Consider the following 23783-nt stretch of genomic DNA (forward strand, 5'->3'; position numbering starts at 1 on the left):
AACCCGCTTCATGGCCCGGAGCCTGTGCAACTTCCACCGCCCGCTTCAGCCTTCCCCCACCTCTGCCCGCCCGCGGCTCCGGCGAGGTATCGCTGCCAGCGGGCCGACGGCGCGCGTGCCGCGGCCGTTGAGCCCGAACGGTTCCCCATGCGCGAGGCGGATCGGGCCGGCCGGGGAGCCAGAGGCGCCGGCGGGCGGGGGCGGATCGCCCGGTCACAGGCCCAGAGGACTCCCAGCTCCCTCAGACCCGGCAGGGCACGGGCAGCCGCGGCGAGCTGTGCGCTGGGCGCAGCCTCCCCTCCCCTCCGCGCCGGCGGAGCCCTGCGCCGGGGAGTGAAGTCCGGTGGGAGGGACGCCCCGGTACGCGCTGCCGCGCCCGCTCCCCTCCGCCTGCCTCCTCCTCCAGTCCCTGGGACCGATGAATTAATCACGATGTGGCTGCGATTCGTGCGTTTACGTGGAGCGGGCTGTGCCACCGGCTCGAGGCGCAGCGCGGCCAAGTGAGCGAGCGAGGAGAGCGCCGGCCCCGCCGCTCCGCTCCGGCGCGGAGCCGAGGCCGCGGCCGCACCGCTCTCCATGGCTCCGGAGGAGGTAACGGGAGCCAGGACCGGCTCCCCCTTTCCCCGGCAGCCAGGGAAGGGGGCCGGGCTGGCGGCGCGGGGGTGTGGAGGGGGCACGGCGCGGGCAGGGCAGTGCTAACTTGCCGGGAGCGGGGGAGACACACGCGTGTCGGCGCGGGGGAGGTTTCGCCTCTCGTCGCCGAGGTTCCCCTCCCCGCCCCCCCAAACCCTGCCCGCGGTTTAAAAATCGCTCTCTTGGCATAACTGCGCGGGAGCCAGGCTCACTTTTATCGCCGCTGACGCCGTCAAAAACGTTGTGGCTTCAGCAGTAACGACAGCGAGCCCCCTCCCTCCGCCGGGCTGCCGGGTCGCCCGCTCCGTGGGAGAAATTAAACGCTGATAATCCATTAGCTTCATCTTCCCCTCTTACGCGAGAGCGATGAGGACTTGCTAATTAATTTACATACGAGGGAACGGTCTCTGAAGGAAGGAAGAAATACCCCGTTGCACCTGCTCCGCCGAGACTTGTCATCTGAAGCTGGAGGAGAGCTATAAATCATGTAGAGTGTTGGCGGTGGAGTCGGCTTCTGAGAGCTGTAGGATTATGTATCCAAGTGCTGAATTTATATTTCCCACTAGGAAAAGACTGAAACTCAGGTCAGATATAAACTACATCATCTAATTTAAAACTAAACTGTAGTTATTTGTTGTAATTCTAGAGGGGATTTTTCATCTCTCCTGATTAAATAGAAAGTACTGTTAGAGCATGTAGTAATGATTTACACATTGTAGCCTGAAATCTCTTGCAGAGTTGGAAGTGGGTGACAGTGTAAGGATGATGCTTTAAAATCACGTATGTCCTGTTATTTTTGCTACACATGGAAAGACTGAGAATTACCAGGCTGGTAAATTTTACTTTCAGTTTTTAGTCTGTACAAAACCCTATTTTCTGAGGCACAGAATGGAGGAAACTTGGACTGGAGAGACCACAACTTCCATTGAAAAGGCTGATGTTCTCAACTACAGCAGCTAAAATCTGTGTCACGTCGTCTTTGACTATTTCCATCCTTTGAAAAAAAACTTCAAAAATGTGATAAGCTACTTTCAAGAATTTCACTTAGTGCCTCCAAGGCAATACTGTAGTAGTTCTTGACACGTCCCTGTTAAATGAGCTGAACTGGGGAGAACTGCTGTTCAGTAAGATGTTTGTGTTTAGGGATATTTATTGCTGTGGCAGGTATTCCTCCATAAATTAGGAAATGGGGGTTTTAGGCTGAGAAGATCATGGTTTCATATTGTAGACATTATTAATAATTTAGTTTTATGACATCAGTGAATTTTCATATTTTTGACATTTTGTTGCTGGCAAAATGAAACTGATGTTTTATCACTTCAGATGGAACTAATTTAGATTGGGGTTAATTGCTTTAGTAGCCTAACTTATCTTTTGATAATACAGTAAAAGGCAAATACTGTTAAGTTCTTTTGTTTCCAATTATATAAAAATACTGCTTTTTGATTAAAAAGATGTTGTGTGTTATAGATGGAGCCTTTACATTGCATTAAGTCATGTCATCAGAACGAGGGAATTAAGGAGTTTGTGTTCTTCAACAACACATGTGATTTTCAAGTTTTGTAAGTTGTGAGCTTGTGGTAAAAGTGTGTGTATGCGTATGGCAAAAGAGGGCTATACTAGTAAAATAAACAAATAATAACCCAGAAATCTGTGAGGTAAGCAAGAGCATATGAGCTAGGCTAACCACTCAATATGCTTACTTTGAAAACAGGGCGTGTATGCAGTAGTTTTCGTATCACTGTTGTACAGCAACAAAATAAGAGAGGTAAAAATAAGCACAGCTGGAAATAAGAAGACAAAAATTTGTCAGGAGACTAGTAAGAGGGGAAGAAACATTTTGAAGTGGAGTCTTTCTGTGAAATCCAAGACTGCATGTCATTGTTGAACTAAACCATACTCACGTACAGCAGTTTATGACATTTAAGGTGGGAGCCTTGGTCTAGTCTATAACAAACCAATTAAAAGAGATTCTGTTGTTGAGGATTTGGTTTATCACAGAAAAAGAGATGGTAGAGGTCAAATGACAGTCAGTAAAGGTGGACTTCATCTTTGAACTTGGAACAGGAGAGCAGTTTATTTCCTTCTCTGATTTCTTCTGTCTCTAACTGGAAATGCTGTCAAGAGCAACAGTCCCCAAAGTGGTCAAAGTATACTAAGTGGTGGATGTTTATTGGTCTGAGATAGCACTTTAATAGAAATACTTTTTCTGTGTAACAGTCATTGTTCTGACTGGTGCTTTGGCTGTGTAGGTCATAGGTAGATAACATGGAAGTTCTGAAAAATTAGGGATTTGAACAATTCCTGTCACTGCTGAAGTTTCAGTTCAGTGTACAGTTTTAAGTGAAATTTATGTTTGGCTCCCAAAGTGTGGATCAAGTTATGCTGGAAAAGCATTTGCTTCTTTTCTAATCTAAAATGAAAAAAATCATTTGTCGGCCAGAAGGATGTAGGGAAATGTGTTTACAGTCACCAGACTTTACCGTGTGTACAATGACGACTCAGTTGTGTTTGATACAACGGATTGTGAGCTTGGTGACTTCAGTGAATGACAGACCCGCCTACCTTTTCAATGCTTGCAACAGGTTGAGCGTGCTTTTTGTATCATGAAACCATAGTGCTGCACATTTCTTGATGGACTTAGCTTTGAAAGGAGCTGAACAGAGAAGAGTTTGCTGTCTGCAGCACTGTTTAGTGTTCTCTTAATGCTGTGCAAATAACTATGTGGCAACTGGTCTGTATCTGTAGTCATGTGAATATGCCCTTTCTATTTTCTGTACCTGTTTTTGAATTACACACTGTCATAAGAAAAATTTTGAATGGGTTATTCAACGATTAACATAAAAGTAGCATGTTATGAGGGGTGCGGGTTGCTCTGTGTCCTGACAGAAGCTTATATGAAGTTTTCAGATAGCAACATCAATATAGAAAGGATAGGGCCAGCATTTGAGGTGTGTATGCGTAGAGTACAATCAAATTCATTTTTCTGGCTGTTTATATAGTAAGCAGGAATCCATTAAACTGGCAAGGAGGACAAATATTTAATGAAGACCCAAAGAGTCAATATCGTTTCAGTATGTTTGCAGTGCACTGCTCTGTTTAATTGGTGATTAAATCTTTTGATCTCAAGAAGAGCTTCTAGTTATCTGCTTTGATGCAATATTCTATAAAAACATGTAAGCTAAAGGGGTAGGGGTTTAAGTCTTAAGACTGTTTTCTAAGACAAAAAATTGCATGTAGTCTTCTCATAGCCCCAGTTGAACTTCAGCGTGAATAGCAGGAACAAAAAGACTGGGAAGGGGAGGAGCAGAATAGGGAGCAGTTCTTCACTGTAGTAATTCAGGGCTGAAGAAAAGGCCTGAGTTAGGCAGCAATCTTACCTAATCCCAGTCATAAAGTCTCCACAGTCTACCTTAAAGCCAGTTAAGTACTTTGCCCTGTTGCTCTTTCTGGAAAGATGTTTCAAAACCTCTCTGCTAATGCTTAGAACTTTCTTTGAACTTCCAGCCTAAATATATTCGTTGATTCCTAATTTTTAATATCTCAATATTGTTAATTAAAACCAACTCCTTCCTTGGTGTGTAGCCCTCAGTAAATTATAAAAATTGATCATGTGCCTTCCTCAGCTTTTATGTTCTCGGATCAAACAAGCAGAGTAAGCACCTTTTAGTCTGTCTAGTAAAACAATAAATAGGAAGATACAGAGCCTAGTAACGTGACTTTCCTGAATTCTGAGCGTACTTCACCTGCAGCAAATACCTTGTACCTGAAGCGTTTCCTCAAAGTCTTGAATAATAGTGCTAATGCTCCACTTGGTCTACTGAAAATACTTCATCAGATATTGGTGAAGATCAAGTGTGTTTTACAGATATGCCAGGTAGGCTTAATCTTCTTCCAGTAAATGAGACATGGGTGTGTGATACCTCATGCTCTACGATGCTAAGACACCATGTAATCACAGAAATTCTGCTATTTGTAATTGTGGCTTTGAAGAGTTGCTAAATGTTTTCCCACTTCTAATGCGCCTATCCCAATGGTCCTCAAATTTCTTCTGTAGGTTAGCAAGAGTCTCACCTGTATCAGGAGTGCTTCCTGTAACCAGTTTTTATGAAAACACCTCTACTTTTTGCCAGGTTCACAGACATGAAATATGATGAGTCTGAATAAGGATTTTAAATAAGTCCATTCAATATGTCAGTATTAGTTTTATATCCACTTTATTTTCGTGTTACACCCTGTCTTTTCCAACTCAGTAAATCATTCGTGGGTGATACCATATCAAATTCTTTACTGAAATCTGGAGAGATTGGACTGTAGATTTTCTTTACCTTAATATTTGCTTTTAAAAGTTAACTTACTTGTTCCAGACTAATATGTATTTTTAAAGTTATGTTGGAATTATCCTGATTTTTTTAAATTGTCGTCCTTATTGTTAATTACCTTTTGACTGAAAAAAAGAAAAGCCCAACTTTTCATACATTGAAGTCAGGATAACAATTGCCTATGTCCCTTGCTCCTCTTCTTACACCTGAGCACCACGTTTTCTACTTTCCAATATACTCTCCACTTTGATCTAGCTTTTTTTTGGCCACTTACTGTTTAAAAGCAGTAGTGCCCTGTAGATTTCTGCTGATGATACTAGGTCCTTTGTGAATTCCCTACCCTGTGGCCAATCCATTAATAATCCAGGGAGGAAGCATAATTGAATAGCTCAAAAGCTATTAAAAAAGAGTATGTCTCTGTCCTCCTTGTACCGGCTAGCCCAGCACTGGATGCAGTACTCCAGATGTCACCTCACTGGTGCTGAGGGGAAGGATCACCTCTCTCAGCCTGCTGGCAGTGCTTTTCCTAATGCAGCTCAGGAGGGTGTTGGCCTTTGTTGCCCCAAAGGCACTTTCTGGCTCAAGTTCAGCTTCTTGTCCACCATAACCACCCCACCCCCCATCCTTTCTGCCCAGTTGCTTTCCATCTGGTTGGTCCCTAGCCTTTTACTAGTGCAGCAGATTATTCCTCTCTGGGTGAGGAATGTGCTGAATATTCCTTTTGCTGAACTTTGTGTCTCCAGACTGTTGAGGTCCCTCTGAAAGGCAGCACAACTACTTCCAATTTTGTATGGTCTACCAACCGGCTGAGGGTGCACTCAGGCCCATTATTCAGGTCATTAATGAAAATGTTAAACAGCATTGGCCCCAATAACAGCCCTTTGGAGTACACCATTAGTAACTGGCCTCCAGCTGAATTTTGTGGTGCTGGTCACAATCACTTCACCTCACTTACACACTTCATCAGTAATAATGTAGATTACTACTGCTATGTGGCCAGGATAATTAATAGATAAAAATGTCTTTTCACGATCTTTCCTTGTTGTGATTTAATAGCACTGGTATATGTGTGTACACACACACTAACTGACAGTTGTCCTTTCGTCTGTGTTTTAGTGTGTGAGTGTGAATTGCCCATGAGATGTGTTTGATACAGGGAAGACAGTGTTATTTTATGTCACACAGATGCTACTTTTTTGCATTAAATTTCTCCCCTCCTCCTTTTTAAGGGAGAAGGACCTTCTGGGCTTGGTATAGTTAAGGAGATTTTGAAATGTGTAGTCATGAAATGTGGTTGAATTAATCAGGGTACGGCTGAAGTTCATGAAGCTTAAAGGGCCTTTCATTCAGCTGAAGAAATTGTTTATCTTACGTTAGAAAAATGCAAGGGCTTTTCAACATATGCTTGCTTCAGGTGTCGGGGAAAAACTTGAGAAAAAGCGCATCTGTATTCCACATTTCCTCGTGCTATGCCACACTCACCTGGTTTGTCAGCAGCAGTGAGCAGAAGAGACACTGGACTACCCTCATTGTAAGCAAAGCTTAAAATCTCTAGGGTGATACTCAGAGCTCTGTTTAAGCTTCATCCAGAAACAAGCTGTCTGATCTCAGGAAAATTTATTCACTATTGCTTGAACAGAAGGAGTTTTCTGTTGGTTTATCAAGTCAACAGTGCATTTGCTTTTAGCTAAAAAGCTGTATTTTCTGTGTGTGTGTGCATAGAAGAGTGAGGAAAATGAATCTTTTAATCAGATTAAGGTTTTCCATTTACAGAATATTGTAAAAGGTAGTAGTTCAAATGCTGAAACTGCTGATTCTCTTTTTTCTCCTCCTTGAAATGAAGATACGGTGTCATAGGGACACAGTGATGAGCTAACTATACTTTCAACTTAATACCTTGACAATGATTTTGAGAAGCAATCTAGTCTTTGTAATACGATTCTGAATTCACGTCCGGTAGGAACTCCATTAGAGAAATGGAAGAATTTTATTCCTCTGTGTGATGCTGAGGCATCCCAGGATGCCTACAGAATTTGGAAAGAAAAGGGTCTTGGCATCTAAGCTGCAGTGAACAGGTGGGAATCAAAAAAGTGCTAATGGTCTCCTGTGCACGTATGCAGATCTAGCTTTTACCTTTATTTCCAAAATCAATATAAATGCATATGCTCACAATCTGAATTTTGGAAAAATAATTGCTTTTGTTTTTTCTTCCCTTTGTTGTTGTCTAAAATTTTCTGTTAATGCTGTACATCTGTTTAACTTGGGAAGACAGCGCAAATTCTTTTCAATGGGTGCTATAAAAGGTGCAGATGTAGTTATTAGGCAAAATGTTACGCGTTACCTACTGAACAATGGAGAAAATTATTTAATATTTTTTCCCTACTATGTTGAGAGTGTTAACCATTTTTTGTATTACATTAAAGCCTCTGCAAGTGAGGTTTAACATTTTTGTCATCTTAAAAAGTGTTTAAAGGGAAAAAAGATGCCTAATTAAACTTTATATAAACTGCAAACAGAAGACTTCCCTTTTTTTGTAGGGATTGACCATAGAAAATGTGTTCTAATACTGTATTTATTTACAATGGGATCTTAGTGGACATCTGAAAAAATCTGAAAGCCCAAAAGCAAGATAATAGGGAGATAGGTTGTGTAGATAAATAGCAAAATATCAGTTAGCAGAGATGCTGTTTTATAGATATGAGTGAATAAAGTAATCCAAATACTGAGCGTAACTTTTTAGTTGCTGGATGGAGAGAAACTGGGCTACTTCTGTCCTTGTCATAATTTAGCATTTATATAGTTCTTAGTAGGTACAAAACTCTTTATAGATATTAATGACCTTCATTACACCCTCTGAAGGAGGTAGGTGATCTTTTACAAATGAACAGTATAGGGCCAATATATTTTAGACCTAGAAATCTGATAGGTGTTTGAATTTTAATATAAATTTGTTTGAAGTGTATAAAGAGCAGACTATATCCCTCAGTATCCAAAATCAGCTCTTACAAGATATGCTTTCATTTTTAAGGAACAAAGATAGAGTTTCATTCTGAACTCTTAAATAACAACATGTCTCTTTGATAATGGAGTCTAGTCAGATGTAGTTTGTCTTGAATTAATGTGTTGGCTACTATACAGAACAGTTTTTTAAAGGTTCAGACAGAATAGATCTTTAATTTACAAAGATTATGTCAGATTTAGCTTCCATTTTTATGGAAAGGTGGTTTACACACGGAAAGAGGGAGCTTGTTTTTCTTGTCTCCACCCTCCTTGGTTGGCAGACTTTCCCTCCAGCGATCAGTTGACAGAAATCAGTTTGAGGATTATTTCCAGAAGAAAAAGGTTTACAGCTTTACTTCAACAGTAAGATTTAAAAGAAAATAGCTGTCATCTGTTTTCTTCGCTTAACTAGTTAAAATCATAGCCATAAAAATGCCGTGTTACTCAACTAAGCTGTTCTGTGCATTTTATACAGTAATCAGACCGTATTAAATTAAAGGTGGACAAGCCTTGCAAACAATATAACACAAAATACAAAAAATTAAATTTTGACTGGAACTTCAGAATTTGTTATTTATTGTTTCTAGATGAACTAAATCTTTAAAATAAGCCTTACACAGGTATTGTAATGAAACATTTTATCTTGTGACCTTGTCATATATGAGGAAATGTAGATAATTCTCAGAATTAAAAAGTTCATGTTTTATAACAGCCAGATTCTTCAGAGTCTACCAGACTTGCCTCACCTAATTCCCACACCACCATGTTTCCCATTGTACCATTTATAAACAAAAGTGCTGTCAAGTTTAAGATGGAAAATCATTTGCAGTTGTCAACTTTGACACTTTCCAGTGAAAGATTCCTAAGATGCAGTATGAAAATAAGCATTTAATTTTTTTTTTCCTAGGTTGCAACAATTGGACTTCTTTTAGATCTAATTCCCTGAACATTAGGTTCTGTCACTCTCTGAAAGATCTGACTCTGCTTCCTTTGTACCACATGCTACCTTTAGTTTATTCTGTGAATAAACAGCTCAATTTAGTTTGATGGTGTTTTGTTGGGTTTTAAATCTGTTTACTTAATTTACAGAATTTCATTTTTATGTCTTTGATTTTCTTCTATACTGTTAGATGTTGACTCTTCCAGTAGTTTTGGGAACCTGTGCATCACTGATTTTTTGGCTGTGATATTTTTCCCTCCCCTCCTATAGCAGATTAATGAAATATCCCTACAATGCATAGACTTTTTTTGTACTTCTAGGGTTTTCTGAATTCGAAATCTGACATGTGCACTGGAGAATGGAGAAAAAGAAAAGGCTTGTTATTTTCATAGTCTACTGCATTCTTATGTTAGCTCCAAGTTTCTGGATCCTAAAGATCCATGCCTGTACACTGCAAAAAGTCCTGAGAGATTAGGCCTCTTTAGCAGGTTAGAGAGCTAAATGTTTTTGTTGTTTTCATCCTCTTTTTAATCTCTGTTCAAAATAATTAAGGAAATTTAAGACATTTATCTAAATATTGGATGGCTGGCTTTTTATGCTTATACTTTATCTCCTGTATCCTGGTAGCGTAAACAGTGCGAGTGATAGAAAACAGAAATTTCAAAACTAAATTTATCTTGAAAAGAGGATTGTTATGATAATTATGTATGGAGTATTAGAAAACAGAAATAGTATAAATCTTCACTAAAAAATCATTCCTCAAAGTCAGGTATTCAGAAAAGAGCATTGTATCTCTTTCCTTTTGAATCCTTGTGTGGTCATATGCACAGAATATTGTGCTTTAATACTCCAAGGAATTGTCCTACTTTGGCTCTATAATGAAGCAGTTTCCTTTAATCAAATGGAAGCCAATAGAAATACACAAGCATCGAACATAGCTCTATATTGCCCGCTGGGAGATACTTAAATTTGTGCCAGCTTACACTAGAAGGAAATGCTGTTAAAGCACTTTGTTTTGTTTCTGTAAAAACTCTAATATTCAGTGCATTAAAATATCCACTTAAGAAATAGAACAGCTAATATCATATATACTGATTAAGGCAATTAACTGTTCGGCCAACTGTAAGATAATACTATACATGTTTTAACATGTTTCTCCTGTACAAGCTGATCAGATTGCTTTACACTGTAGATAAAGAAATATGGACTGCTCTGCTGTTTTTAATTCACTGTTTGTGATCCTATGGTATTCTAATTTATTAAATAGAAATAATCATTTGTGTATATATATCTGAGGAAGGAAGTAATTGTCTAAGTCTTAAATTGCCAATATTTGTTTTGATGGAGAAGATTTTGCATTTATTTGTAAAAGATTCCTTGCTAAAAAGGTTCAGAGAAAGAAGAATGTTAGGATTACAGAGCAATTTTTAAAAATTAGGAATCTAAAAATACCAGTTGTCTCTGTATTTATCTTATTATATGTGCATTAGTATTTTGACACAGTCACTGCTGGTGCAATCATGTGCTGTTGGTCCTGGTCCCATGAAATGTGTTAAATGTACACAGTTAATGATAGCAGCACATACTTCATAATTTTTCATTGCAGATTTTAATGCAGATAATAAGATTATAACAATGTTTATTTTTACAATCTTATTATAATCTTATTTTTTTAAGCAGATGGAGCAACCAAATCACAAACAGTGAGTTGTTACATAGAAAGCTTTGGGTAAGACTCAGAATTAAGTTTTTGGTTTTGTGGCTGTTGAATGAGAGATGTTCAATATGGGTCTTCACTGAATAGTATGCCTCATGTACAGTGGTTTAAATCTACTGCAGTGTGTAATTGAGGTGAGCTTGTTTTTACCACTTAAATATGTACTTAAGACGTGAAGAAATTTTAGGTATCAGTGCAGGGTTGGTCAGAAACTTTTGGAGGGTATGCATCTGTTAACACTCTACTTCAAGTTAATATTTCATGAGAATATACTAATTTTGTCTAATAGAATTACTGTCTTTCCTGCTCCTAACTGACTTTAAGGGAACTACAGGTCCCAAGAACGCCAGTTGTAAGGCAGAGCTTCCCATGCTGGCAGCAGGAAATCTGTATAGCTAGGGGAATTAGTTTCACCTAACTTAATGGAAAAATCTCTTTTTTCTTTTAACAAAGAGCTTGGGTAAAACTTGTTTCCCCATGTCCAATGATTTCTTGTACTACTGAAGCTTCAGAATTCCACAGAACTTGAATTCTACCTTCCGGTTAGCTAAGTATTCAAGTATAAAATACCTTCATCTTGACCTCTTAATGTCTAACTTATTCTCATTTTGATGCTGAGTAAACAGCTACTTAGCTTTAATACATTCCTGTTTAATGTGGGATAGCTCTGAAAAGTGAATATTGAATATTGCAATCTAATTTCTAAGGTCATAAGAAAAACATTTTGCCTATTTGAAATTTTATCAGTCCTTTTTTTTTATCAGTCCTTTTTTTTTATCAGTCCTTTTTTATTTAATGTCAGCAGAATGAGTTTAGGAAGGCCGAGTGAGATGGGAAGGGCTACAAGTGGTTTTCCCCAAAAATAACTGGACAATCCTTTCTAAGGCCCTTTCAGGGTTATTCAGACAGGTGTGGCAGAGGAAGGTCCCACCCACCTCTTTGCTGATGATAAGGTTTTTCTTCATCACTTCAACATGTAATGCAGCTATTTTTTCAGAAGATACTTATTCTGTGTTGAAGAGAGAGGAACATTCAGTGTAATTTGATCATGTTTTCTTTTTAGTTACAGTTTTTACATTTCTTATGAGTTCTGATTTCTTGTTCATTTGCCTGTTTCCTGTTGTCTGTTGTTAAGTGTAATCAATATCTAGTGCAGACTTCTTTTTATGCAGTCTGTTTTTTCAGATTTTTTTCTTGTAAATCTGTGGTTCCCTTGACATGTTTTTTGCTTTATTTTTTGCTTTATTTTTCCGGCTTCTCAGAGGGTGGTTTGTATTGGGATTTTTTTTTTGGTGGTGGTATTTTGGTTTATTTTATCTTTATTTTATTTTCTCACACTTGCTCTCCAGTTCTATTTTTGGTCTCTGCTGGTAATTCTTCACCATCTTCCAGTCTCCCAGGTTTGGTTTTATGAGTTCTGAAATGAAACCTCAAACCCTGCTGAACTGTAGGTTTTGATTAGTGCTGCTTGGGATGGAATTTTCTTCTGAAAATGTTTCTCAGTAGGTGACACCAGTTTGTCAAAATTCTACCTGTTCACAAAACCAATAACTCAGTGGTTTGGGTGCTCACCTGGTGTTTGGATTGCAGTAAATTGGGCAGAATCCAGGCTTTGTCTTGCCACATTTTGCTTATACGTTGCACTGAGTAAATATCTCACACGCACACACACCCCCCACTAATGAGAAACTTTCTTTATTGTGATGCAGCAGAAACTGTCTGTAACAGAGTATAGCATCGTATTTCTTGGTGAACAAATCTTTGGCTGACCAGCTTTAGATGTAAATTAACTTTGGATTTGGGACATCTTAAAGTAAAAAAACTTTGGAAGTAACTAAGTGCCAAAAGATACAGATGCCTGTAGGTAATTTTTTTTCTGAAGGGATCTTCAGTATATTACCATTCACTTCTGTGTAGTAGCTACTAGCTATGACAGTGAGTATATAATTTAGTAGCACAGCCCATGTGAGCACAGGACTCATTCAGGATTCAAGACCTGGGTTGTCTCCTACATGCTTTGGAATCCACATATTCTGCCTGCTGAGAGAGTGCCCACCCTGTTAGTTCATAGAATGTTTCGTGGTAGAATGTTGGATTTGGATCTTTACACTGAAGCTGTTTTATTATTTTACATATGAGATGGAGAATACAACCATAGTACCCATATCCCTCCCCTGAAGAAGTGGACTGCACCTCAGATCTTCCTGAGATTGCCTCAGAGACAATTTCACTTTAGATCTTGGGTTAGATAATTAATGCCTGCAGAGTGAAATAGTTTCACTAAACGAGTAAGGAATGGACTTTATTTCCTGATTTTCCTCCAGCATCTGAAAACGGATGGGCAGGTACAGTGGAAGGTTTCTGTTCAGATCCTTCCAGGCAATACAGTTGTTCTTGGTTTCCTGTTGTCTCCTGGGTGCCTCCTCTGACAGCTGGAAAAGAATAGTGACACTGGTGTTACCCAAAAAACAAGGAGAGCTGTGCTAATATGTGCCAAAACATCCCAGAGAGAAGGCTGTGTCGTGTCTGGTTCCTGTGAGTTCCTTGGACAAATGGGCTTGCAACAGGAGAGCTGGAAATTATCTGGTTTGCTGTAGTGTGCTATTTGGGGAAAAGACCTGGGCAGTATTTAGATGGCAATAAAGCCATCTATTTAGTATAGTACACCTGAGTGAAGTAAAGAAGTAGAGATTTAAATGTCCAGTAGTGCTACTACCAGCACAGTCTCAGAACTGGCTGGAGACTTTGGATGCTCTCAGTTTTGCGCTACCAAATGGTATATTTAAAAAAAAAAAATTATAGAGAACTGATATTTAATGTTTCTGAAAGTCAGATTGACTTTAAAGGAGTAAATTTTTTTAATTCTGGCTTCATGCTTAAAGAATATAGTCCTATATATTCATGTACTTCAATATATATTCACAATGCTTTTTCAAAGGCTTGCTTACAAATAAAGAGAATAAACTGCTTTAATGATGCTTTTCCTCTTGTTTTTCACTGAAGGCAGGTAATAGACCTTCTTTACATTAGTAATTGAAACACAGTGGCTTTTAATTGTCAGATTTCACCAGACATTTTAACATTACTTCTGCTGAAATCCATAGAGCTGTATGTGATTGAAGTTATAGTTGCTTAAATTGAGCTTGCATTGAGTACTTTTGAGAGTACTGTTTGTTTAATACTGGAATACATTCCAGTATTCAATTAATACTTATATGAGACAAACAGTTTTTTAAAAAAGCCCGTGGCACATCAGATGTTGAAAAGCACCTCAGCAGAAGAAAAGTGATACACTGAAATTTATTTTTTCAGATTAAGAATGTTTTAAGGAGCTGGCATAGGGAAAAATTTTAATTACTTTTAGGTGATATTTGGATTGCGGTATTGAAAGAAAGGCTTCCAACTTTGCAAATTATGCTAAATTGTGAGAAAAAATACAGTCACATTTTGTACAAAAGAACTTAGATTAGTTCAGTATTCAGGCTAGTAACTGTCAGGCATAGTTAAATGCGGACACCTAATACTACTCTGAGGCAAGATTAAAATGGAGAGTATCTACTGAATGGAAAAATCTTGAAGCACGCTGACCTGCAGAGGGATAGAAGGACCTGTTACAGAATACTGGGTGTATAAAGCACTGTTTCAGTACAACTGTACTGTAGCTGGGAAAATAGAAGAGAGAGAGTTATATACATAAATGAAGTCATAGAAGTTTGTTAACTTGTATATACATGGGACCATTCAAAGTTAAGTTGAACTAAGCATTTTTATTTAAGTCATATAAAGTTAATAGATATATAACACTTCTTCCTTGTCTCCATTCAGTGCATTTCACTGAATGGCCATTTTATTTCTTAAGAAATATGTGTATGCATGGATCAATATATTTTAGATTTAATTTGGTTTAATATTCCTGAATTATCTTATATTGGTGTGACCTCAGATGCTATCTGGCAAAGTAAGGTGTACTGTGTGTGTTACTTCATATGCTCAGTCACAGATTCACACTATCTCCCAGTGAAAACGCAGACAGGTTAAAAATACCATTGTACCTTCTTGCCAAATAGCAGACTTAACCTGCTGCATGTGAAACTGATATTTTGAAGAGAATAGTAGAGAGTAAATAGAATATAATAAAAAAATTTGATGTACTGTGCTTTCTGGGAGGAGCAAAGAATATGAAACACATTGAACAATAGTGTGGAAAGATAGATGTCCGTGTTTTAATGGAGTCAAGGTAAGAAGCATGTCAGGGATTAATCTGGTGATAAATTAGGTTCTATCCTACTCTCATAGTCTGTACTCATTGGATTTGTTATTATGTGGTAATCCGGTTTCTCCATATGACACCAGTATAAAAGAGGACTGTCTTTGCCCACAGAGCCCAGTGCCATCCGTTTTCCTGCCTGCTTGTCTTACAGACAAAAGGTGATTGTACACTGTGCTCCATTTCTAAGTGTGGCGTTCTTTGCCCTTCATCAGATTCTGCATTTGGTGCAGAAAACACAAGAACTGAGAGTCCGTTTTGCATCTACTGGGCTTGACTTCATTGGTGAATCAAAAAGATGGGTCTTAGATTGGCTGTCAGTGAAAAAGCTGAGCTTTCTGCTGTAAATAATCAACAGCTGGCCAGTAGCTGTGTGTGGAAGAACTCTACTGTAGACCCTTGTTGTGGAAAGCTAGTGTTTTATCATCCATATAATTGATGTCTGAAATCCATCTGCAGCCACGTGTCAAGAGATAGCTGAGGTTAGAAATTAACAGTCTCTAGCAGTGATAGCCAAGTCCTGGAAAAAACATAGATGCTATAAGAAAGTGATAATGCTATAGTGCTGATCTTGAACCAGCATTAGATGTCAGGAGAAGGACAGAGACTTAAGCCAAAATTTTAGTCCCAGAACCTTGGCCAACTTCTAGTTTACATATATGCTGTCTGCCTACCCTGACTGTCTTACTATGAGAATAGTGTAGGATGAAGAACCCTGACTGTCTTACTATGAGAATAGTGTAGGATGAAGAAAAGAAATTGTAAAATGTCCATGGTGCAAAGGAGCAATTCTAACTCTGGCATTATAAAATCTGAGGCACCCAAAATTAACCTTGTGAAGTCAATCTTGCATGCCCCCCATACTCAGTTCTTTAACATTAGGAAAAGGGGGGGGAGATGGAGGGGGTGGCAGATGCTCATTGTTTTCCCTGCTCTTCATTTGTGAACATCTTAAATGAATTCTGTGTTCAGTCATTTCTGAGACTAGTGTAAGGAAACAACATCTGTTGTTCTGGGCTCCCCAGTTCAAGAAAGATGAAGAGCTACTGGAGAGAGTCCAGCGGAGGGCTACAGGGTGATGAGTGGACTGGAACATCTCCCCTATGAGGAGAGGCTGAGGGAGCTGGGCTTGTTCAGCCTGGAGAAGAGAAGGCTGCGAGGGGATCTTATAAATGCTTATAAATATCTCAGGGGTGGGTGTCAGGAGAATGGGGCCAAGCTCTTTTCAGTGGTGCCCAGTGACAGGACAAGGGGCAACGGGCACCAACTGAAGCATAGGAAGTTCCGTCTGAACATGAGGAAGAACTTCTTCCCTCTGAGGGTGACGGAGCACTGGAACAGGCTGCCCAGGGAGGTTGTGGAGCCTCCTTCTCTGGAGATATTCAAGACCCGCCTGGACAAGGTCCTGTGCAGCCTGCTGTAGGTTACCCTGCTTCGGCAGGAGGGTTGGACTAGATGACCCACAGAGGTCCCTTCCAACCCCTACCATTCTGTGATTCTGTGATTCTGTGATTCTGTTCATCTTGAAATTCTTGCTATTTTCTTTTAAGTAAAGTAACCAGTTCCTTTTTATCCCCCACTCTCTTTTTGTTTTTTTTCTTTCCCAAGCGTGGTGAATGTTTTTTCGTGGAAGACAATCTGCATGCCCTAAATGTCACCCTGCCATTCTAATTGTTAAATTGAAACCTTTATTTTTAGATTTTTATGTATCATCTTGGCGTATATGCTGTCTTTCCCCTCTATTTGTCAGAAAGATTAACGTGAGAGTAGACTATTAGCATAGCATAGCACAAGATTGTATTAGCTAGTTCTTTTCTCTCTGGAAAGGACCCCTATTCCTTTATTGAATGTTTTCTTTGGATTTGTTGACAGTAAGAGCAGGACGCCACTGAAGGAAAAAATACCTCTTTGGAAAGCTAACAAAGGAACAATTCCATACAACAGACGTGTCACACAGGAGTGGTTGCAGTTTTCATTGCTTGCACCTTTAAAAAGCAGAAATGGATCCAGTCATTTAGTGTGATTCTGGAGTACTAAGTCACAGTAGTTGAGAGTAGCTGAGTAAGTGGACAAACAGGAAAATAGTAAACGCACTTTAGCGTTAAAGGGTATATACTTTTTGAATTCTTCCCTGAAGAAGCATGGGGTCACTATTTTTCACACTTAGGTGGGATGACAGAATAATTTAAGCTGTATTCGTAACAATGCTATGTGAAGCTGTTGAGCCACTGCTTTTCATTTAAGAAACACCAAAACAAAAGTATGTCACTCAGTAAAATAACAGTACATGTAGCTGAGGGGTTTTGCTGAATAATTCTTAGGAGAAATGAGGAAATTACACAAGATGAAAATGAGCCAAATGCTCATGACCTTGCGTAAACGACTACTTGAAGTGTGAATTCAGATACTGCTTTGTGAGACCTCTCTAGATGGAATGGTAGATGAAGGTGAATAGTAAGGAACAGAAAACAATCACCTGCTTGCGTTTTGTTGTGCTAAGGAAAGTGGAACTAAAACACTCTCTGTAAATAAGCAAGACTGCATCAGACACGAAATTCCATCATCTGTTTCTTTCATCCATTGAAGAAACCTTGAGAACACTGTAACTTTAAGTAGCTGCTATAGTCAAGCTGATCTCACCTTTAGCAAGAACCAACTCTCTTCCTGCTAAAATAATCAGGATAAGAATGGAAAAAACAAGTTCATCATGCTTTGAAGCATTCCATCTCTGATCTGAGTAATTGTCCCAAGGGATATCTAGAGAACTTCAGTTTTCTCATTTATTTTTTTAGAGCACGAGGGGCACTTTAGTCTGTTGGGGAGGCACTTACTAAATCTGCACAGTGCACTCTAAATCACTGTTGAAAGACTTGCACCTGCTGCCATTGAAATGTTAGAGAAGACAGCCTAGGTATTGGATGAGGAAAGGACTGAATGTGCCTCTTGTTAGACAACTGCTCAGCAACAAGAACTGTAATTGTCAAAAAAGCCCTGATTATGTTGAAACTGGGAAGATGTTAGTTCTTCCAGTATGGGATGTTGTTTTTTATATTGTTTTATAAACTTAGATAATTTTGAAGTTGTGGGTAATACAGTCTTCTATCAAGGCTGGTTTAAAAGTATGGGAGTCTATAATCTACAGCATAGGTAATGTGCCAGATAATGATGAGTGTCTACTAAAAATGGTGTTTCCTGGACCATTTTGACTCTTACTGTATGAGTGGGTACTTAAAACTCGTTACACACTTCACATTAAACATCTATTTCTCTTACCTACCTTTTTCCTATTCCCGTACAGTTCTTATGGGAGTGTGTTATTTGTATTCATACTGTGTGTATTTCCAGAATATAGATATTGGGTGTTTTGTTTGGATGTTTTTGGTTTAGCAGTGGTAGAGCTAGCTCAGATCTTACTCAGTTCCTTAAAATGCATTGTAAACACTTTTGTCATAAATTATGGGCTCATCCAAAAATTCAGGTTGGAAGGGACATCAGGAGGTGATCTTAGTCCAGCCCTCTGCTCAAAACAGGGTCAGTGTTGAAGTCAGGCCAGGTTACTCAGGGTTCCGGGTCTGGTCTTGAAAATGTCTGGGGACAGAGACTGTTCCACCTCTTGGGGCAACCTGTTCCAGTGCCTGACTAGTAAAAAGGCTTCTCCTTATATGCAGTCAGAATCTCTAGTGTTTCAGCTTACATCTGTTGTCTTGTGTCCTCCCACTATGCAAGAGAACTACGCAGAGCTTGGCTCCACTGTTGTGATGACTTCCTTGCAGACCAGCTCCTTTGATGTTAATAGTAGCATTGGAGATGTTTAAGTACTCTGCCTCACTTAGAAGATTGCCTTCCTTTTTTGTGGTTCTGATACCAAAAAGGTACTGGAGGTGATTCAACCTTTGTGTCTAATACCTCTTTCATAGATGTGGGTGCTTGAAGAGAAGTCTCTGGGAGATCTTATCAGTGTTTACAAATAACTGATTGTAGATTGCAAAGAAAATGAACCCATACTCTTCTCAGTGGAGCCCAGTGACAGAGTAAGAGACAATGGGCATAAACTGAAACACATGCATTCCATCTGAACATAACAAAACAGTTGTTTGTTTTTTTGTTTTTTTTACTGTGAGAGAGGTCTGGAGTGGGAGGGTTTGGGTTTGTTTTTTTTTTAATTATTTGGAAATAATCTCAAATAATCTTATGCAGATAAGTAAGTTTTACATGGTGATAAAGACTGAAGATGCAAGTTAACTGAACAATAGCTAAAATACTGTTGAAAGAAAAATTTTTTGTGACCATGTATTCTTAATTGCCTTTTATTCAGAAGCATATATCTGTTGAAATGAAAATAAAAGATCTTGATATTCTTCTTTCCTTCTGCGAATGCAGTAGGTTTAATTGCTTCATTAACATTAAGAATTTCAGTAAAACTTGTGGGTTATGTCTCTAGTCAGTTCCTATTGTTCCAACAGGAAATAAACTGAGTCATCCTATAACCAAAAGTTATTCTTGTATTTTGATTACGTATCTCTCTGATTTTATAAAGCAAGTAAGGCAAGTAGAAGTTTATTCTGTTAAGTGTACAGACTAAAACAGACTTTTTTTAAGATAACTATTCAATTTCATCTTGAACTAAATTTTCCACAGAATAAAGTAATTTGAAAAAACACTCAGTTTTTTAGAAGCATTTTAAGACTAATGTATTGTAACTGAAGATATTAAAAATTACAGATTAGTTACTAAATTGCAAAAATAGTGTATATTGAGGGATTACCAAATATTTCTAAGCTGGTATTTAAGTCTTTTGTTTCCACACAAGCGTGTATCCTGAAGTATCAACATTCTGTGCTATTATTACCACTGTGATTCAGCACTAATGCACTAATTCATCTAGAAGCAACATTTCTGGAAGATGGTCTGACTGAAGCCAGCACTTTCGTTCCTCATAGATCATCCTTCCGTGCTACCTTCATCAGCCAGGGCTCGATCACAGAATGTGTCAGCTGTGTTAGACTCCTGCACTACACAAAGCATGAGATGTAAAGGAAATAAACTACAGCATAAAAGTAAGCATCAGAATTAAAACTTCTGCCTATAGGGAAGATGTTTGTGCTGTTTCACTCTGTACACAAGCGGATGCCAGCAGAGAGTAAGGTGTACAGAAGTTAGTCTTTTTTTTCCCAAAAAGTTGTTTCTCCTGTATTTGGTGGCTTTAATTGTTTCTTAGTTCACTTGATCATCAGAATTCATTGTGCACGTTATACAGAAATTGAATGAACTTTGTGCTTTATTACTGGTGTTCAGTGTTGCCTGCACTCAAAAAGCAGAGTTTGTTGTTAATGTCAATTGGAAAAGCATATTTTGCCATTGCTAACAGTCTCTGGTCAAATCACGGATTGAGATTAGGGTCTTGGGAAAAATTCTGGCATTACTACAAGACCCAAAATTCACCATTGGTACAAATCCTAATTATTTTGTCAACCCGAGGAACTCACTCAGAAACTTAAGAAGTCTTGTGATACAGCAGATATGACGGAGAAGTCAAGATAATAATTGATGAAAATCATAGGATCATAGAATAGTTTGGGCTGGAAGGGACATTTAGAGGTCATCTAGTCCAGCCACCCTGTGGTAAGAAGGGACATCTTCAACTAGACCGGATTGCTCAGAGCCCCATCCACCCTGGCCTTGAATGTTTGCAGGCATGGGGCTTCTACCACTTCTCTGGGCAACCTGTTCCAGTGTTTCACCACCCTCATTATAAAAAACTTTCTTCCTTTTATGTAGTCTAAATCTACCCTGTTTTAGTTTAAAACCATCACCCCTTGTCCTGTTGCAACAGGACCTATTGAAATGAAGTAGTGCTTTTTAGAATAGGAAACACAGTGTGTTTCTGTGTGACTTAGTTGAAGACAGGTCAAGTGCTCCTGCCTCCTGTCCTAGTAGGTTGAAGTTTTCAACCCTTTTCTAACCCAAAAAGGTGATCTTCGCTATTATCATCTAACAAGTCAAAAATGTTTTAACTGATCAAAATGGAAAGAGAGAATCAGTGTGAATACTTATTTTCTTTTTTTAACCTGCAGCCATTCCATGTTATTGTCTGGCCAATTGATGTATGTAAAAAATATGTTGTATGTCAATAGTGACATATCCTAAGTCAAAGCTGTGTGGAAGAAATACTCCTTGAGACCAGACTTTCTCTGCCTGGACATTACTTCCCCTCCTGTAAAGTAGTCCTAGGGAAACTAAGCAGATCTATATAAATGCAGAGATGGCAGGGAGAGAACTTTGAGAAAGATTGTCAAGCTTCTACTTTTACATTAGGAAATAATGTCTCCAGTAGATTGGATGGCAGGGGTCTATGAAGACTTTGTTTGTGGGAATAGTGAAAACTAAAAACAAAAACTTCTCTTCAGAAGCTAAACCTCTAATCCTTGATTACTTGGCTAGGAAAGTGACAAGCTAATCCACTGGTACCATTAAGAATTATATCTCTCTTCTGGTTTTCATTGTCTCCCTGGGTAACAAAACACAAGAATTAAGTATGCTTGTCATATATCCCTCCCCTGCCAAAGTAGTAATGTTAAGATGCTCCCACAGGATTAGGTTGCTTTGCCAAATCTTTTACATAGGTTCAAAACGTCTCGGTAGTCGTAGCATTCTTTAGGTTTTTTGTTTTGTTTTGTTGAGATGACCTCCTGTGTCTGTTTAGCAGCCAAGGATATCTAGCTGGACTTCACGTTGTCTTGACTGGGAGTAAGCGGCATCTTCCAAAATTAATTTTTTTATAAATTGTGCACAAAGTTAAGCCAACTCCTTAGAGAAACCATCTCTATAATAATACTCTTCAGTTTTACTGAAAATTCTGAAAATGAGGTATTATATATATCAACAGCCTTGACTGTATTTCAGGTAGGAAACTAAGGGTTAGAAGAGTCTAACTTTTGGGATTTAGGCATCAGAATCTGTATCTGTAGTGAAGTGATTTGATAAAGGTCTTTTTGCAAAAAAAAAAAAAAAGTATAAACAATCTTTGAATAAGAACAAATCTGCCTCAGAAGCATTTCCGGTACTATTAAGTTTCCTCTTTCAGCCATGAAAGAGATAATCATGGTCTGAGATACAAGATTGCCTTTGGATTTTAGAAATATTTTTAGATGAGAGTGACTTTTCATCGTTATTCTCTTACCATTTATGTCTGGTGACTGTGTTAGGTAAGGTGTTTTCCTGTATTGATAAACTTTGCTAGGAAATCACTTGCTGATCATTTTACTTAGTAAGTTTTAAAGCTTTGATGTTCTGGGCATTAAATGTAAATGAACTTTTATTCAGGCTTTTTGGTTTTGATGCATTTCCCAGAAAATTAACTGCAAATGAAGATCAATGTATTCAGGTTGAGAGACTGGTATATATAGATCTAGATGTTCTTGAGGAAATGTCTTTAATCTAAACTTGAATTTTTGGGTTTCTAAAATGTTTTTTGAAATGTGATTATTCTAATTGTTTCTTCAAAGAGAGAAGGAAAAGATACTCCCTCTGCCCCAAAAGCCAATGTCACTAAAGCACTATTCACATCTATCTTTCAATATTGTATTGTAAAAATATTTATAGAAACAAACAAATAAAAATATCCTGAGTTGAAAAATCATTAATTCACAGTTTTCCCTGTCTCTTACCATCCTGATTAATTATTATTATACCTGCAACTCTGTTTTAAAGAATGATTTAATTCTAGCTCATTTATCACTTTAAAAAGAACACATTTAAGCTTTCTCCAGATCTCATAATTTCTTTTTTGAATTTTAGGTTTTATTTTCAGGACAACTGAAACAAAATATACATATACAGTAATATTACAGATATATGCTGCTTCCTGTCGATGCTGTGTAAAATTTTACCAGATCGCCTTCTGTTTCAAATAGATTCTAAAAAATATTTTTTTTACATTTTGTATTGATTTGCTTTTTGTTTGCCCCTCTCTTCCTCAGATTATCCTTTTGGGACACTGGATATGGCTTCACGCAGCACCTTTTTAGCATTTGCTAATTGATAACACAGCAATGAAACTGAAAATGCATATCTTGAAGTGAAAATCAGGAAGGACCGTGTAGGGCACAGATACGAGGTGTGGCATACAGAATTACAGAGCACCCGCTAGTTGCTGATGTTTATGTGCTTGAGCAGTTGGTGGTACTTAAAACTGACATGGCACATTGAGATTCATCAGTTTGATAACAATGTGGGTCCCACAGTCCATGCTGGGGGCTAACAGAGACACTGGTAAAGTCTAGTCAGGAAAGAAGTGCTGTGGCTGTAATTGTGACAGACAACGAGCCCTACCAGTTCTACAAGTAACTAAAAATATAAACTTACTGTTATACACCTTTTGATTACCAACTGTAATGTAGTTAGGCTCTTTTTCCTTGTCTGATAAATATAAATTAGAAATGATGTGATGTTTTTGAAATTTTGCTTTTTCTTCCTTAACCTATTCTTCAGAAAAATGAGCTATATTAAAGGTGTTACAATCACATCAGAGTATTCTGAGATGCTTCACTTAGTGATCTGTTTTGAAACACGATACATACACAAAGGCAACAGTTTGTAACTTCAGGCAGGTAAGTAATTTTGAATAGGATCTTTATTGCTAAAGTAATTTAGTAGTATTAGCGGTGGTAAAGAACAGTGCTTATTGTTTCAGTAAACAAGGCTACCCTCTACTACTCCACAATAATGTTTTATTTATATTTCTATATACACTTTCACTTACCACCTTTCAGATGAAAGTTTTGTTGATGAAGCTTGATGAATATATCACTTTTACTACAGGCTGAAGTATTTTGCAATGGCTCATTGCAGGGCTAGCTGGAAGATTACACATTTTAGACATGAAGTTATACCAAGTGCACTTTA

The 23783-nt window shown here is 38.4% G+C and overlaps 1 protein-coding gene across 2 annotated transcripts in view; it reads left to right on the forward strand.

The window, feature by feature from the left end:
• The first annotated feature begins 498 nt into the window (after positions 1-498).
• The window catches only part of LOC104338191 (heparan sulfate glucosamine 3-O-sulfotransferase 1), a 57521-nt gene continuing 34236 nt past the window's right edge, over positions 499-23783 (forward strand). Inside the window, exon 1 of one of the 2 annotated variants that reach the window (XM_075423512.1) lies at positions 499-591. The gene's annotated coding sequence lies outside the window, so the exon portion shown is untranslated. Of the gene's footprint in view, positions 592-677; positions 1218-23783 lie in introns of those variants that run through there. The other variant, XM_009944212.2, reaches the window with a different exon arrangement.

The sequence above is a fragment of the Opisthocomus hoazin genome, chromosome 6 (genome assembly GCF_030867145.1).
Source record: "Opisthocomus hoazin isolate bOpiHoa1 chromosome 6, bOpiHoa1.hap1, whole genome shotgun sequence".
In the NCBI taxonomy this organism is placed as follows: Eukaryota; Metazoa; Chordata; class Aves; order Opisthocomiformes; family Opisthocomidae; genus Opisthocomus; species Opisthocomus hoazin.